This window comes from Musca domestica, unplaced genomic scaffold (assembly GCF_030504385.1).
Source record: "Musca domestica strain aabys unplaced genomic scaffold, Musca_domestica.polishedcontigs.V.1.1 18, whole genome shotgun sequence".
NCBI classification, from domain to species: Eukaryota; Metazoa; Arthropoda; class Insecta; order Diptera; family Muscidae; genus Musca; species Musca domestica.
Window position 1 is genome coordinate 1,802,027 of NW_026712238.1, and position 18,522 is coordinate 1,820,548.

Here is an 18,522-nt window from a genome sequence, read left to right on the forward strand (position 1 = left end):
TGGACAACGAATGTTTTTTTTTTATCGGAGAAAATCAAATTCGGCAGTTCACCATTTTCGGCCAAGCGAAGCAACTCTTTAGCTCTTCTGAGTCTTTTTTCTTGCAGTTGCGGTGTAAGTTCTAGCAATTTTTGGAATTTCAATGGCTCATTTTTCAATATTTGCCGAATGGGAAATTGCGATATGTTCAGCTCACAAGCCATTTTTCGGCCTCTGCGGCGCGGGGTTCGATCAAGTCGCTTTTTTACTTTTCGCACCATTTCTGCTGATGTTGCTGTTTTCTTCCGTCCACTTCCTTGACGTCGGGCTACGCTACGAGTATCACGGTAACGGGCAATGGTACGAGACACAAAAGATTTATTCGCATTTAAATGCTGGGGTGCTCTAACGATAACCACTTGAGGTTTTCCAGCCAAAGGTAAAGAAATCACTGTAGCACGCTTGAATTCCATCACGAATAACTTTTGTTCTGGAAAATTCTCACCAAAATGCTTTTATACGCTTGCAAACAATTGAATGAGCTGTCACTGGAATAATTTTAACAGCTGTCAGACGAGTGGCTTAGAAATGACAGCAGTCTAAAGTTGGTTGCAGTTTTTTCATCTCACCCTTTATATAGACAATATTGTGCCATAGGAGATAGAATCCATTGCGAACTCTAAATACCGAATTTTAGTTATTCCATTAGAAACTGAGACTGAGATCGTCAAAATATCGAATATGGCAAGATAGAATTATATGCTTTGGGAAAACGTGGACCTAAGTATACAATATTGTGCCACAGGAGGTAAAATCCATTACAAATACCAAATTTTAAATTATTACGTTATAACATGTCGCTAAAATCATCAAAATTTCGAATATTGGTAGGAGAATATATATAGAAAATATATAGAAAAAATTCTGCCACATAAGGTAGATCCCATTACAAACTCTAAATACCGTACTTGAAACTATTTCGTTCGAAAGTGTGGCTAAAATCGTCAAAATACCCAATAAGGGGAGGTACAATTATATGGGGGTTATACGAAAACTTTGACTGATATAACATATTTTCGAACATGACCTGACTGCAGGCAAAAAAACAACTCTATGCAAAATTTGACGGACATGGCTAAATCAACTTAGAATTTATATTCATCAGAATTTATATCCAAAGTTATTATTTCTATGAGTTACAAACGGAATGACAAACTTAATATACTTATGTATGCGGAGGGTAAATAATATGTCGATAATTGCCTTAAAACATTTTGAAAAAATATTTAAAAAAATATATGATTATTTCCTTTCATGGTCTTTGAAAAACATTTTAAAGTTGTTTTTTCCTCATTCTCCATATGATTTTACGTACTTCCTTGAAAAATGCATACATTCTCTAAAAATTCTTTGTTTGTTCATATGTTTTAACTCTCTCCATGACCACTCCTGAATTACTTAATCTAATCCATCAACTGTGATTAATTCCTTTGTCTTCCTTTTGTCTTTCTTTTACATAAGGTTACACAAGCGACTGCCATTTCAATTTCCTTCTTTGTGTTTATGACATACCTTCTTTTTTTTCAAATCAGCGTTAACTTCCCTCCACATACACAGGCTCCGCACAAAGGAGTATTCACATGAAACTTTCCTCTATCATTATGCATTTGAGTGCATTCACTTTCTTTTGATGCTGCAAGAATGAATTACAAAACACCAACAACAACGACAAAAAAAAAAAACGAAAACCAAAAGAATATTTCTATTCAAAGCGTTTGCGCTTTCCAGCTCATTTCACTCGGCACCCACAACATTGCTTTCGTTCGCTCGTTCGTTCATCCTTTGGTATGGTCAGGTTCAAGTTCAATATACTCATAATATAAATGGTGGTGGTGGTGATGGCGGTGGCATCCGTCGCAGTTGCCGCCGCCGACGTTGGTGATAGTGTCGCCAAGTGTTGTTGATGGAAGCTACTGTATACATACATACTGTATGGGGTTTAATGTTAATGCTGCTCACGGCAAGCAGTGAAACCTAGAAAGATTGCATGTCCTTTTTTATTGCATTTTTCCCTCTGTTTTCTTTGTAACCACAAATAAGCTTATTTTTGCTTCTGTTCGACTGTTATGAACAAAGAAGTCTGTTTTACGATCTTCTTTTTTAGTATTGCACCATAAAAACTATGGTGAAGCAAATTGTAAGAGTTATGAATAAAGCGGATTTGTGTAGTATGCTTATGAAAATTGAAAATTTTATAGGCCCAGCGTTAATGTAAAAGGGGCTACATATTATTTAAAGGTTTTGCCGAAATAACAATGTAGACTCTATCGCTCTTTGGAGACAAAATTCGTTTAGGACATTTGGAATCGATTTCGATTTCACGAACTCAATGGAAGGGAGTAACCCACTTGATTCAAATTTGATACGTCTTAAAATTTTTGTTGAAATTCAAAAATGTTTTTTATTGATCCACTTCTCTTAGGAGGTGCCAGGTTATGTTCAATATTAAAAGGAATAATAATATTTATATCAGATAGCCATAATATTTATACGCGACTTAAGTCAAATCCAAAAATCGAAAATATAGTTCCTCTCCCCCAAAAAAGCCAAAATTTTAAAGCGTCATAACTTTCGTAAATTTTGAAATAAGTTTCGATATATTTGTTAATAATTTTGTGAATTGTATTATTTCTGTCAACACTGGATGTGGGGTGAAGTGTAAAGATTTTTAAAAATTCACGAAATTTACGATCATTGAATTAAAAAATATTTTTAAAAATCCACGAAATTTACGATCATTGACTTAAAAAATATTTTTAAAAATCCACGAAATTTACGATCATTGACTTAAAAAATATTTTTAAAAATCCACGAAATTTACGATCATTGACTTAAAAAATATTTTTAAAAATCCACGAAATTTGCGATCATTGACTTAAAAAATATTTTTAAAAATCCACGAAATTTACGATCATTGACTTAAAAAATATTTTTAAAAATCCACGAAATTTACGATCATTGACTTGAAAAATATTTTTAAAAATCCACGATTATTGACTTGAAAAAATATTTTTAAAAATCCACGATTATTGACTGAAAAAATATTTTTAAAAATCCACGATTATTGACTTGAAAAAATATTTTTAAAAATCCACGATTATTGACTTGAAAAAATATTTTTAAAAAATCCACGATTATTGTCTCAAAAAATATTTTTAAAAATCCACGATTATTGACTTGAAAAAATAGTTTTAAAAATCCACGATTATTGACTTGAAAAAATAGTTTTAAAAATCCACGATTATTGACTTGAAAAAATAGTTTTAAAAATCCACGATTATTGACTTGAAAAAAATTTTTAAAAATCCACGATTATTGACTTGAAAAAATATTTAAAAAAATCCACGATTATTGACTTGAAAAAATATTTAAAAAATCCACGATTATTGACTTGAAAAAATATTTTTAAAAATCCACGATTATTGACTTGAAAAAATATTTTTAAAAATCCACGATTATAGACTTGAAAAATATAAAAAATATTTTTAAAAAATCCACGATTAGTAACTTAAAAAATTATGCAAAAAAATCCACGATTATTACTTGAAAAAATATTTTTAAAAAATCCACAATTATTGCCTTGAAAAGTATTTTTACAAAATTAGCAATTGACTTGAAAAAAATATTTTTAAAAATTCAATATTATTGACTAGATTTTTTTTTAAATCCACGCCTTGATAGTCGTTGGAAAATTATCAAGAAATCTACTATTCTTGACTTGGACAACATATTTTAAGAAGTCCCCAATTTTTGATTTCCATTGATTTAGAAAAATATATTTAAAAAATCCATATTGACTTTATAATATATATTAAAAAATCCATGCTTCTTGACTTGGAAAACCAATTCTTCGTCTGTCAGATTCGCTCGTTTTTACACGCGAGTCAAACATGCTTCCAAGTAGGGGTGCCCCAAGAGTTCGTGTTTTGTACGAAGATAACCCTCCACTCGTTTGTTCGTTTAAAATGTCAAAATATGTAGAAGAGGGGGAACTTGCTAATTGTATTTACGTTATTTGCGAGTAAACTTTCAAAACGCCGATACACATGTGTCCTCGTTTTATACCCCCACCATTATATGCAGGGGTTTGTAACATCTCAAAATATCCGTTTTAAACGCCACAAAGTATATATATTTTTAATCAGCATACCATTCTTTGTCGATTCAGCCAAGTCTGCTCATCCGTCTGTAGAAATCGCTCCAGGAGACCGCTGGATTTTTGGTATTGAAAATGGGTCGTATGGGTCCACCTTTTGTTATAGCCTCCCATATAACTGTACAAAACGTTTAAAGTTATTTTCTTTGTTATATCCTCAGTCATATGGCTAAAGAGGTCATATATAGAGGGCTAAATCATTTCTCATCGAAATAATGGTTTTATGCCCAAGATCTCTTGTATGTCTAAACTTGGTACATCGTAATATTAATATAAAACTTAGATGGATTTTGGAAATGGACAATATTGGTCCACTCTTTCCGTACCTTCTCTACAAAAATCAATATTTCCAAAGAAAATAATTAACTTAGATAACAAGAAAATATCATCAGTGTTGATTCAGGTTCGAAAACTAACGCACCTCCCTCATAAAGGGTCACAATTTTCAATAGTAATGTCTCTTATAACTTGTGAAACAGGTCAGCGTTATTCCAATCAAACTTGGTATATTTAAATATTTCTTTCGACCAGAGATCTGATATGAATATGGAATTTACGGACCACTCCTTCTTATACCTCCCACATAAAAAGTTAAAAATTTAATAAAAATTATTGTCATAAAATTTAAAATAAATATTCGATTTTCGTTTTTTTTTCATCTCATTATTTTTTATCTATATTAGAAGAAGTGGTATACTTAAGTCCACTATTTCTGGTATCTCACGTACATTTAAACATTTTACAAATATCTCATATAAGGTGTAAGAAGTAGACGATATAGGTGTATTTTTTATATTAGTTTTATGTCAGATACGGCTCCTTTGGAACCGCCCCCATAAAGGGTCAATAGTTTGAATAATCATAATGCTAGTCAAAATATATTTAAATAAACGAACATTGGCTAAGGGTATATATCTGTCGGCAAAACCGACTGATACATTTTTTCCTGCTGTAGTCCAAATTTTATCTCGAATTTGCTGTAAATTAGCAGTTTATGTTCCCAGTATTTAGGAATCATCCGGGCATATAACTGTATGTATGGGTCTGAGTTTTGTTATAGTTCCCATATAACTGTGTCTCAAGATATCCGGTACTTTGATGTTTTTGTGTCACACATGAATTGATTCAAATTTGGTATTTGGAGTTCGTAATGGGTAATGCCTCGTATAGCAAAAAATTGCTTCTACAGGTCAACATCTATGCAGAGGAACCTCTACAGGTCCACATCTATGCACTTGATGGATTTCGCCTTACTTGTCACAAAAATTATTGAAAATTTGTAATTTGGAGTACGCAGAGGGTACTGCCTCCCATGACAATAAATCGCCTCATTATACAGAACCACGTCGTATTACGGTACCTTCCATATTCGGTATTATAGCTAAAATTTTCAACAGAATTATCTCAAGCTTGGTGTTTGAAGTTCGTAGAGGTCCCTTTTTCGTGTGGTCCCATATAACTATAATATTCGACATTTTTACATCAGCATTTTTGAGGGAAATTTTTTTATATTCGATGAGTTTCTTCCAAATGGTACGGATACGGACAAACGAGTTATTTTTATACCTTCCACCATTCTATGGTCATTCCGTTTGTAACTCCTCGAAATATTTATAATAGACCCTACAAAGTATATATATTATGGATCAGCGTGAAATTCTAAGACGATCTAGCTATGTCCGTTGTAATTGCGCTATCTTTCGAACGAATTGAGATAGAAGTCTTAAAATTTTGCATACATGCATAGTTTACCAGTAGGCAGGTAAAGTTCGTAAATGGGCCATGTCGGTCGTACATCCCCATATAACGGTACCTCCGTTATATGATTTCAGCAACGTTTCAAATTTCGTATTGGGAGATGTTAATGGTTACTAAAACATATGGGAAAAATCGTATGCAAGTCCAAGTCTTCGTGTAGCCCCATTATGAAGGTACCTCCCGATATTCGGTATTTTCATGAATTTAGCGACATTATTTACCGGAATTATTTCAAATTTCTTATTTTAAGTTCGTAATGGGTGCTGCAGCCTATGACAAAAATTTTTTATGGAGGTCCACGTCTTCGTATAGCCCCCATATGACAGTACCCCCCAATACTCGGTATTTAATGATTTGTGCGACATTGTTCAACGGAATTGTAACAAATTTCGTATTTAAAGTTCGTAAAGGGTACTACAGCCTATGACAAAAAAAATCGTATGTAGGTTCACGTTTTCGTATATCCCCCATATAACAGTACATCCCTATATTGGGTTTTTTGGTGATTTTAGCAACATTATTCACAGGAATTGTCTCAAATTTGGTATTTGAAGATCGCAATGGGTACTACGGCCTATGAAAAAATTTCGTAAGCAGGCCCACGTCCTCAAGTTTTTTTTTTTAATTTTTCAAGTTCCTTCCAGATGGTGGATGGCATTAAAAGTTGGGCCGGTCGAACTTAGCTGCTTTTTTTACTGGTTCTAATGAGTTTTTAGTGTTATTAAAAAATGATAGTTTGTCGGATAGTATTATGAGCTAAATATGAGAGATCTAGGTCGATCTCTTGAAAAGTTAAAGTGACTACCACAAACCGACAAAGAGCTGTCATGTCCAAATCGTCCTAAAATTTTAACCTGGTTAAGAATATCTAGTTTCCATAAGGTTTCAAATATTTCCGTGAAGTGCAAACCTTATACATATACCCTCCATTACATCACATATTATTCCTCTGGCTGAAAACAAAACTTCTGTCAATATTATCCCAGACCGTAAGAGCCTCACTCCATAACTCAAACATTTTTGCGCCATAAACTAAATTCAAACAGACAACAGACTGAGCAACGAACCCATCACAACACGATGAACGTTGTCTTTGTCAAACACAGCACAAAAATATACGCGATCCCCCTAACAGCAACACCGAAAAACGCCAAGCTCAGCAACTCCTTGTTTTGTTGTTGGTGATGGTAATGTTGATGACTTTGTCTCGTTGTTGTTAGCATTTTTGACGGGTGTTGCTGTTTACTTGCAGTTTATGTAGATTTCTGTTTTTTTTTTTTTTTTTGGTTGGGAATCTTGTCTTCTATTTTGGTTTGATGCAACAGTGAACCAGTTGCTAGATAAGCGAGCGAGAGAGGAGTCTGTGTTGTCTTTAAATTGTAATAGACAACAGCAGCAGATAAATTGCAAACAACTATAAATACAACACACAGCAACAGCATGTTGGCAAAAGGTACTTTAAACGCACTCGCACACACACACACACTAATGCCATAGAACATCAATATGTAACAGCACAGGGGAAAAATGGGACCGGACCAGCAACGTCATTGCTGTAATAGTACTAACACTTTTCCAAAAACGACATCGTCGGAAAACAATCCAACCGTACCGAAACGAACCAAACCAAACGACCATCAAGTAAACTCATTCCTCCATTACACCCAAGAAAACCAAAACGAACCGAACCAAACAAACAGAAAAAAAGAATGCCAAAGAAATCCAAACAGGCAACCAAGCAACTAAACAATCCAACACCAAAGTGGCATGAAGTGAAACAGTTCACTTCGAGACGTTCTGGTGTGCAGTCATCGTCGTCGTTGTCATCATTGCCGTCTTAGGACCGACCTCGCGACCAATTTGATGTTTTTCTTTTCAATTAAGACCAGAGCAGATACCAAATGATGCGGATATTCGCGAATTCGCCAGGTTCCAAACACACGTAACATTATCGTCAAAATTGTAAATGTAGTTTCGTGTTGTCAGTCTAGAATCTCGTGAGTGTTTGTTGTTGTTGTTGTACACAATTTAATTGTCAGTGATTTACGGTGTTTCGAATTTGATATTTGCCAATTCACGGAATAAAACGATTAACTTGTCATTTACCCTGTCTGTCCACTAGACGGCTAGTTAGACAGTCGGCCAGCCAGCAACAGCATTGTTAATGCTCAGATCGATTAGAGATCTCTCAACACGAAATATTAAAAATCCATTATCGATTTTCGCTTAATTGAATGCGTAAGTTTCCATCGTAAATAGATTTTGTAATCATATTTTTAGAAACTTGTCTTCTAACTAGTATTTGTATAACCTCCGATATTACATGGGGGTATATTAATATTATCGGTCAGTTTGCAACAGCACAAATTATTCTAAGCAGACCTTTCACTTTGAAAAGGAGGGTATATTAACTTTGTCACTCCGTTTGTAACATCCCTAAATATTAGTCGTAGACCCCATAAAGTATATATATATTCATGATCAGCATAAAATCCTGTCCTGTGATCAGTATAAAGTTTGTCCGTCTGTCTATCTATTATCACGATACAGGTCACATCATTTGACGTAGAGCTTTTTTAGGCACAAGAATTTGTCTAGGATGGTTGCTATTGAAAATGAAATATATCGGTCCACATTTCGGTATAGCCCCCATATAACAGTACCTTCCGATATTCGATATTTTGATGATTTTTGCCACATTTTTCCACGGATTTGTCTAAAAATGGTGTTTGTAGTTCGTGAAGGGTTCTAGCTCCGGTAGCGCATCATTACGTATAGCCTCGTGTTTGTATGGCCCCTATATAACAGTACTTTCCGATATTCTATATTTTGATTATTTTCGCCACATTTTTGCACGGATTTGTCTGAAAATTGATATTTGTAGGTAAAAATGGGTTCTAACTGTGGTGGCGGAACATTGTAAGTATAGATCTACGTTTTCGTATAGCTTTCATATAATAGTATCATCCGATATTCGATATTTTGATGATTTTTGCCATATTTTTCCACGGATTTGTGTAAAAATCGGCATTTGTAGTTCGTAATGGTTCTAGCTGTGGTGGCGGGACATTGTAAGTATAGGCCCACGTTTTCGTATAGTCCACGTATAACAATACCTTTTGATATTCGATATTTTGACGATTTTTGCCATATTTTTTCACGACTTTGTCTAAAAATCGGCATTTGTAGTTCGTAATGGGTTTTAGCTCCGGTGGAGGAATATTGTATGTATAAGTGCACGTATATTAGGTATTTTAATGATTTGTGCAACACGTATTTGTCTAAAAATCGGCATTTGTAGTTCGTAATGGGTTCTAGTTCCGGTGGAGGAACATGTATGTATTGGTCCACGTTTTTGTATAGCCCCCATATAACAGCATTTTCCAAGAATTTGTCTAAATTCGGTTGTAGCTCCGGTGGCAGAACGTTTTCCCATAGCGCATATATAACGGCATCCATCTATATTCGGTATTTTGATAATCCTAGTCACATTTACCCACGAAATTGTCTCAAATTTGGCATTTAAGAAAACGGCACGACCGGACATTTGATGATTTGATTGATTTTTATACCCTACACCACATAGTAATAAGGGTATTATGTCTTTGTGCATTTGTATGTAATATTTTTGAGGATCTTCATAAAATCACTTTCTGAGTCGATTTATGCATGTCAGTCCGTCTGTCCGGGCAGGTCGCATTTATTATCTGATTAAGAAGAGATTTTACAAACAATATTTGTTTGGCCCAATGACGAACCCTATTGTAATTGGTGAGAATCGGTTCAGATTTGGATATATCTCCCATATATATCTTTAAAGGATTTCGGGTTAATTGTGCACCAAGTGTCCAATATCACTCCAAATGACCTGAATTTTGGTAGATCCGACCGAATTCAGTCTAGAAGAAAGTACAGCCCAGAAACACCTCTACCAAATTGTTTCAAGATAGGTTTAGATTTGGATAAAGCTACCATATATACATTTTCAACCGATTTCGGGATAATTGTGAACCAAGTGGCCAATATCAGTTCAAATGACCAGAATTTTGGCACATACGACTGAATTCTGTCTAGAAGCAAGTAAACCAAATTTAGAGAAAATCAGTTCAGATATGGCTATAGCTCCTATATATATGTTTCATCCGAATTGATGTTTAAGTCCATCACATTCGTAATATACAACCCAAAATAATGATATTTGCTGCCAGATATCAAATACAGCCCAGAAACACCTCTGCTAAATTGTATCAAAATCGGTTCAGATTTGGATATAGCTCCCATATATACATCTTTAACCGATTTCGTGATAATTGTGCACCAAGTGACCAATATCAGTTCAAATGACCTGAATTTTGGCACATCCGACCGGATTCAGTCTAGAAGCTAGTACATCAAATTTAGCTATAGCTCCCATATACATGTTTCATCCGATTTGATGTTTAAGTCCCTCACATTCGTAATATGCATTCGACACCAATGATATTTAGTACCAGATATCTTATAGAGCTTGGAAATGCCTTTGCCAAATTTTATCGAGATCGGTTAAGATTTGGATATAGCTCCCATATATATTCTTAATCAGATTTCAGGTTTATTGTGCAAATAATTGCTAATATCTGCCCAAATTGAGCGAATTTCGGGACGTACGTTTCCATTTGGCGGAACTCGGCTCCCATATATGTTATTTTTATATAATCCTTCTCGAAGTGATATCATGCACTCTAAGCAGTGTTATTTCGTATAACAGATAAAAATGTCTCCGTCAAATTTAGTGAAAATCGATTCAGAATTGGATATGCCTCCCCTCTGAAACCAAATTATAACTGCTCTAAAGCCAAATGCAGATAGGTGGTATGATCTGCTTAAAATAAATAATTTTGTTACGGGAGCTCTACTAAATATGCGTAGTTGTGTAGGGTATCATATTGTAGGCCTCGGCCGACTTTTGACTTTTCCTTAGTGGTTTTTGTTGAAATTCTTACAATAACTCCCAAGAATACAGAAAGTACAGATTTTTGTACTATTAGTATTTAGTGATCGCGAATGCTACAGTCTATATTCACACATTCGTATCCCCACCCACACAACACCTCTGTCTTTTTCCATATCTTTTAAGTTGCATGCATTTGTCGTGTGTGTTGACTACACCATTGTCTTTATTTGCTGTTGATATTAACTTAATTCCAATTATCCTACAATGTTGGGAAATTAACTGGCTTTCTTTTAGAAGAGTGCAATGACCTTACTCCTTCGTTGGCTCGTTCGTTCGTTCAACACAATGCACATGACAACTTTGTGTTAATTTGTAATTGTCTTTCATGTCAATTTCACAGCAATAAATATTCATTTATTTTAACGGTTACTTGAAAAAAAAAGAAACCAAGAGAATCAAATGGTGAACAGATGCAATCAACCGTCCATTTGGTGGCTTTCCGGCATGTGATCGTTGATATTAAACAAATGAAAGAAATGAACTAATATTTTGAATTCAATTCGATTGCGAAATATTTCCAATAAACAATATTGAACATGAAATATATTGTATATATTTAAAATTGCCCAATTGTCGGAACGTTTCTTCTGTGTAATAGTGACCCGTGGCATTCCAGAAATATTTTTGAAGTGGATATTTTTGATTTAGTTTTATTTGAGGAAAGTAAATTAAATGCACATGCCCTGCAAAAGAAATGTCGTAAAATGATGGGTTTTGTGCCGGTTTTTGTGCAACATTAAGAAATGATCATATATACCTGCCTATTTTCCTTCCCCAGAGATATTTAGCTTTAGATTTCTGTTCTAATATACAGGGTGAGATAAAAAAAACTGCATTAAATTTTATTTAATGAAAGCAAAAAAAAGTCGGAAATAGCATCAACTTTTTGACTAAGTTAAGATTTGTTCGAATTGGTCACTTTTGGCACGAATTATGACCTTCAAACGGCCAATGAAACCGTCTGCGGTATTTTGAGCCATTACCGGCGAAGCGCTTGCTTGAGGTGATCGACACTTTGGTATTTTTTAGTGCCAACAGTGCCTTCCAAAATACTCCAGACACAATAGTCCAACGGATTGGTATCCGGAGATTTTGGTGGCCATTGTACGCTGTAGCAAGGAACCTCATTTTGCAACCATTCTTCGGTGGCGCGTGCAGAGTGCGATGGTGTAGAGTCATGTTGGAATGTCCAAGGTCTGCGGCAAAAATGTTTGCGTGCCCAAGGCTTTAATACATCCTACAGAATATTTTCGCTATAATATTTGGTATTTATTCTGATACTACGGTCGATTAATACGAGCGGGAAGCTACTATCGGCTGTTATGGCGGCCCACACCATTACCATGGCCGGCGCTTGAGTTCTGGTGGCCAACTGAAGGTGGACATTTTCAGCTGACCTCTTTGGCAATTAACACGATCATTTTGTTTGTTTACAAACTGCTGGACAACGAATGTTTTCTCGTCGGAGAAAAGCAAATTCGGCAGTTTGCCACTTTCGGCCAAGCAAAGCAACTCTTTAGCTCTTTTGAGTCTATTTTCTTTCTGTTGCGGTGTAAGTTCTTGCACTTTTTGTAATTCAATGACTTTACCCCGAGCTTATTTTTCAATATTTGCCGAATGGAATATTGCGATATGTTCAGATCACGAGCCATTTTTCGGCCAATGCGATGCGGGTTTTGATCAAGTCGCTTCTTTACTTTTCGAACCATTTCTGCTGATGTTGCTGTTATCTTCCGTCCACTTCCTTGACGTCAACCTACGCAACCTGTATCACGGTAACGAGCAATGGTGTTCACATTTAAATGCTGGAGTGCTCTAACGATAGCCACTTGTGATCACAACACACACTTGATTTCCATGTCGAATAACTCTTTTTTTTGGAAAATTCTCACCAAAATGCTTTTGTACGCTTGTGAACAATATAATGAGCTGTCACTGGAATAATTTTGAGAGCTGTCGGACGATTGGCTTAGAAATGACTGCAGTCTGAAGTTGGTTGCAGTTTTATCATCTCACCCGTATATATGCCTATTTTTCTTCAGTAGTTTTCGATATCTCTTCGAAATATGTAGTATAAATAATTTGTTTGTTTTCATCGTTTCACTTGATTTACATTTGAATTGAGCTCTGTTTTTTTTTGCAAACTACAATCATCTGTTGTCGTAATAATAAAATTTTTGCAAAAAAAAAATATGTGAATACCCTTCTGTGTGTGTCACACACATTTATTCCAGTCATTATCCCCTGGACATAGAAATCATTGCCCTGTTGTTGATGATGATGGTGTGGCAGAGAATTAAATATTTCTGCTGCTGTCTATCTTCTACAGCAACAAATGTGTCGATGACTGATGTTGTTATTCGCACGTTTTGTTCTTTTCCCGTTGCCGTTACGATAATGATGATAGACGGTTTGGGTGTTAGCTCAGGCCTATGCTCTGCTGGTGATGAATGAATAGATAATTCCATTTGAATCGAAAAAAACAAGACGAAAATCATACGCAAGTGGTTCTATTAACACCCTAGCCAAATTCAGTGGCGGTGGTGAAGTTAAGAAAAATAATTATATGGACGAAACCTATAAGTCATATAATCAATCTTATTAATTATCGCTATGACGGAAATCTTTCTCATATTTTGCCAAAAAAAAAAAAAAAACTGTAATCCGATTCTATTTTTAACTCAGTGATATTGTACCTTTATATATTTGCCAAGTCCAAACTATGCACAGTGGTTCAGAATCCTTTTTTATGGAAAGAGATATTAATGTATTAAAAACCTTTTCTTTATTTAATAGGGTCATTTTTGATAGCTATATAGAAATTCCCAAAAAAAAAAAATATAAATAAAAGCATAACATTCAAAATAATTCAAGAAATAGTTACTTTAATTAAAAGTCCTTTGAATTTAAAGTTTGAAGATTATTTCATGCAACTATTGACTGCAACTGCGCCTTAAAGCGTCCATCCGCTTGATCTAATTTTAAATACTCTTTCCAACATATCGGTCAGTATCTCAAGAATAATTGATTCAATGTTGTCTTGCAATGCGTCAATTGAAGCGGTCTCGTCTATATGGACATGAGGTTTAACATAGTCGGACAAAAAAATTTTCTAAATGCGTTAAATCCCGCAAACTAAGCGGCTGACTATTTGATACCCTACAGCACCATGTAAATATACATGAGCTACCGTAAATAAAGAATTTATTTGAAGTAGATCATACCAGCTATCAACATTTCGCTTTAGAGCAGTTATAGTTAGGTTTAAGAGGGAACTAATATATGGGAGCCTATCCAATTCTGAATCGTTTTGACGGACACATTTTAATCTTTGCAACATTGCTATAGAGTGCATGATATCACCTCAAGAAGAATTTTATTAAAAAAATATATATCGGAGCCGAATTCCACAAAATGGAAACGCACGTCCTGAAATTCACTCCTTTTGGGCTGATATTAGCCATTATTTGCACAATAAACTTGAAATCGGATTAAGGATATACATGGGAGCTATATCCAAATCTTAGCCGATCTCGATAAAATTTGACAAATGTATTTTCGAGCTCTATAAGATATCTGATACAAAATATCATTGTTGTCGAATGTATATTACGAATGTGAGGGACTTAAACATCAAATCGGATGAAACATTTATATGGGAGCTATAGCTATATCTGAACCGATTTTCCCAAAACTTGCTCAAAGACCGAATTCGGTCGGATGTGCCAAAATGCAGGTCATTTGGGTTGATATTTGCCATTTGATGCACAATTAACCCGAAATCGGTTGAAGATATATATGGGAGCTGTATACAGATCTCATCCGATCTTGATAACATCTGACAGGGGTATTTCTGGACTGTATCTGACATCTGGTAACAAATATCATTGTTGTCGAATGCATATTACGAATATGAGGGACTTTAAAACCAAATCGGATGAAACATATATATGGGAGCTATAGCTATATCTGAACAGATTTTCACCAAATTTGATGTATTTGTTTCTATACTAAAGTCGGTCGGATGTGCCAAAATTCAGGCCATTTGGATTGATATTGGCCAGTTGGTGCACAATTAACACGAAATCGGTTAAAGATATATATGGGAGCTATATCTAAAACAGATTGGATAATCGCTAATTTTAATTGGGCTTGTCCTTGGGCCAAACAAATATTGTTTCCAAAATTTCATCTCAATCGGATGATAAATGCGATCTGCATTTTGTTCACAAGAATACTTGTACAGACGGACGGACGGACTGACATGCATAAATCGACTCAGAAAGTGATTCTATGAAGATCCTCAAAAGTAACTATGGGTGTATCTCGCTTCCTTCTCCATGTTACAAGCAAATGCACAATGGCGTAATAATTAATGAAAAACAGATACGAATTTAGTAATCCAGAATGCGTAAAATCTGCTAAATATACATCATACGAACATAGTTACAGTAGAACTTCTCTAGTATACACCTGACTATTTTTGTAAAATAGAGATGTTGACATTTCCCCCCTCAATGAATATATCTTCAAAGAGTCTCTCTATAACATCGTAGCTCACTAAACATCGCCATTGGTATTTCATGGAATAATAAAATTAATAATAATGATTAAAAAGTGCACACAAACTTTGCCGCATATTGTTTGCAATAAACAGATAATTTCGTGAATGATCTGAAAACCCCGCAATGACGTTGGTGAGAAAAACAATGAAAAATTCCCATGAATTTCACCTCTGGGTAAAATTGTTTAGCAGGAAAATTATAAAGGAAAACACAGAATTTGTTACTAATGAAAACAAAGAAGAAAAAAAAAACACGAATGGCATTTGCAAACATTTGATATGTAGACGTTATACACTACGAGTCTGTCAGTCTGCGACCGCTAACAATGTTAATGGTTCATTAACATACATGATATGAGTGTCTATAATTAAAATAATATTAACATAATTTTTTGCTACTATAACAAAAAATGTTTTAGGAATTAAAATTTCGTGATTCATGTGGAATTTATTTCAGATTTGTTTTATACCTGATTTTATTAACACATATACAACTCCATTACTTCTACATTTTTCTTTGTGGGCGTTAACATTCTCCCCATGAGTTTCCATTTAAAGTTTTCACTTTTGTTTTAATTTTGTTTCTTATAAAAAAACACAAAATATATTTATTACGCCGCACACAACAATATTATCTATACAAACTTTTGACCTACACTGTTTTTGCGAAAAAGTATCTCAAAAACTCACAAACACACACACACACTCGCATAGAAATATAAACAATGCAAAACAATTGTTGTGTTTCTGAAAGATATTGACTCTCGTGTCGTCGTTTGTTTTGTTTTTTTGCCCCCCAAACAGCTGTTGCTTGCGTTCGACGTCGCTGTTGCTGCTATTGTTGTTGCTGTAGATTTTTTATTTATGTTTTGTTATGTTTTTTTTCTGCTTTTGGTGAATATGGGTTGTTTGGTAGGTTATTTGCCTGTTACGACAACAAACGTTTAATGAACTCTTCTTGTTGGGGAATCTCGCGCTCTCTCTCTCTCTCTCTCTTTATTCTCACGGAAATGAGAATATTTTAAGCTGTAGGGTTGCCAAGGGCCTTGGGAAATTTGTTTACTTTTTAAGAAATTATAAATAGGTACTAAATGAATATTTATTTCAAGTCAATTTTGAACCGACAACACTAACTCAGAAAAATTGTCGTAATTAATAACAAAAAAAGTTTGGTGATTAACTATAGAGGCTAATTGATTTTTTAATTCATTAAAAAAGAATAAAGTGTAATTTTTGAAGAGCCAAAGGAAAGTTCTTAAAAAAATAAAAATTAGAGCCAGTGAAGAAAGTCTTTGCATATTAAATAGAGCTTTGCATAACAAATAAAAGTTCTTATGGCGAATTTGTGATCATTAAATCATACCAACTATAACTCTGTTATAATTTAAAGTCCAAAGGAACTAATATATGAAAGGAATATTCTGCTCTGATTCGATTTCTACTAAATTTGCCGAGGCATTTGTTCCTTTTCAATTCGGGCTTATATTACTCACTTGGAGCACAATTAACTCGAAATCGGATAAATATATATATATATATATGACAGCTATATCTAAATCTGAACCGATCTGGATAAAATGTAGCAAAGGCATTTCTGAGCTGTAGTTGATATATTTCCCCGAATATCATTGTTATGGAGGGCATATTATGACTGTGGGGGACAAACATAACAAATCAGGTGAACAATATTTATGGGAGCTATAGCTATACCGATTTCAACAAATTTGACATATTTCATTCTAGGCTCAATTTAATCGTAACTCCATCCCATTGGGATAATATCACACGTTTGGTGCACAATAAAAGGCAAATCGGACGAAGATATATATGGGAGCTATATCTAAATTTTGACCGATTTTCTCCAATTTCAATAGGGTTTGTCCAGCAAATGACTTGTGGAAAATTTCATCTGGATAGGGCAGAAAAAGCCTATTGTACGGAAGGGCCGTCATAAATCGACTCGGAGCGTGATTCTAGATAATCAAAAGGAACTATGGGTTCATCTCGTTTCCTTTTTCCACTTTGTGGTGTAGGGTATAAAAATGTGTAACGTAGTTTTCTCTATGGCTGGGGTAACCCAGTCGCTGCCAGGACCTAATAAACCTTATAAAAAGAGTAGAATTCTATATTTCCTGGGGGTAAAAATTAATTTAAATACTAAATTACAATCTAATCGTGATTAAATGTGATATTGTGGATTTATTAGGCGAATTGGCTTCAAATATACTCGATATTTCAATATATAGCTGTTCAGGTGCAATTGATGATTGGAAGTTCGATGTTTACAACGGTAGGGAATGCTGGTGTTGCGATTCGATTTCTTGACGATTTGTAGATAAACGTCGGGTGTCCGGGAATTACGATGATGATGTTCAGGTTGTTGATTGGAAGATGATCAGGAAGTCAGATAAGTGGACGTTGGGTGTTCGGATATTGCGATGAAGATGTTCGGATTGTAGAAGACTTAAAGATAATCGGGAACTCTGATGAATTGACGTCGGGTATATGGGGATTACGATGATGATGTTCAGGTTGTAGATTAGAAGATATTCGAGAACTCTGATGAATGGACGTCGGATGTCAGGGGTTTACGATGATAATCTTCGGCTTGTAGACGATTGGAAGATAGTCGACAACTCTAATGGATAGACGTCGGCTGTCCAGGGATTGCCACCATCATGTTCGGACTACAAATGACTGCTGCTTGCGTTGTTATCTTGAACTCTGGCGAAAATCATTCGGTTCACAGCTGTTCGGATCGTGTACGATGATTAATTGATCGGGAACTCGTATCGGAGCTCGAAGGTTAGTTACTTAGGTTATGCTACGGTATACGACTACCTCTACGTTACTACTCTAGATTTCGGTTGGAACTGAGAGACTCAGACTCGCTGTCCCAACTGAAGCTAAAGCGTCAATTGAAGCACGCTAGTGTGTATAGACATAAGCTTTAAAATAACCCCACAAAAAAATAGTCTAATCTTCAACGAACTCGCCTCTCGATAAGTCCAT

General features: G+C 34.9%; 1 long non-coding RNA gene across 5 annotated transcripts in view; it reads left to right on the forward strand.

Moving 5' to 3' along the window:
* LOC105262025 (protein yippee-like) overlaps positions 1–18,522 on the forward strand; it is a 76,556-nt gene that overhangs the window by 25,211 nt on the left and 32,823 nt on the right. Inside the window, exon 1 of one of the 5 annotated variants that reach the window (XR_009341935.1) lies at positions 7,960–8,191. The exons of the other annotated variants lie outside the window; for them this stretch is intronic. This is a non-coding gene — a long non-coding RNA (protein yippee-like). Of the gene's footprint in view, positions 1–7,959; positions 8,192–18,522 lie in introns of those variants that run through there. 5 annotated transcript variants of the gene reach the window in all.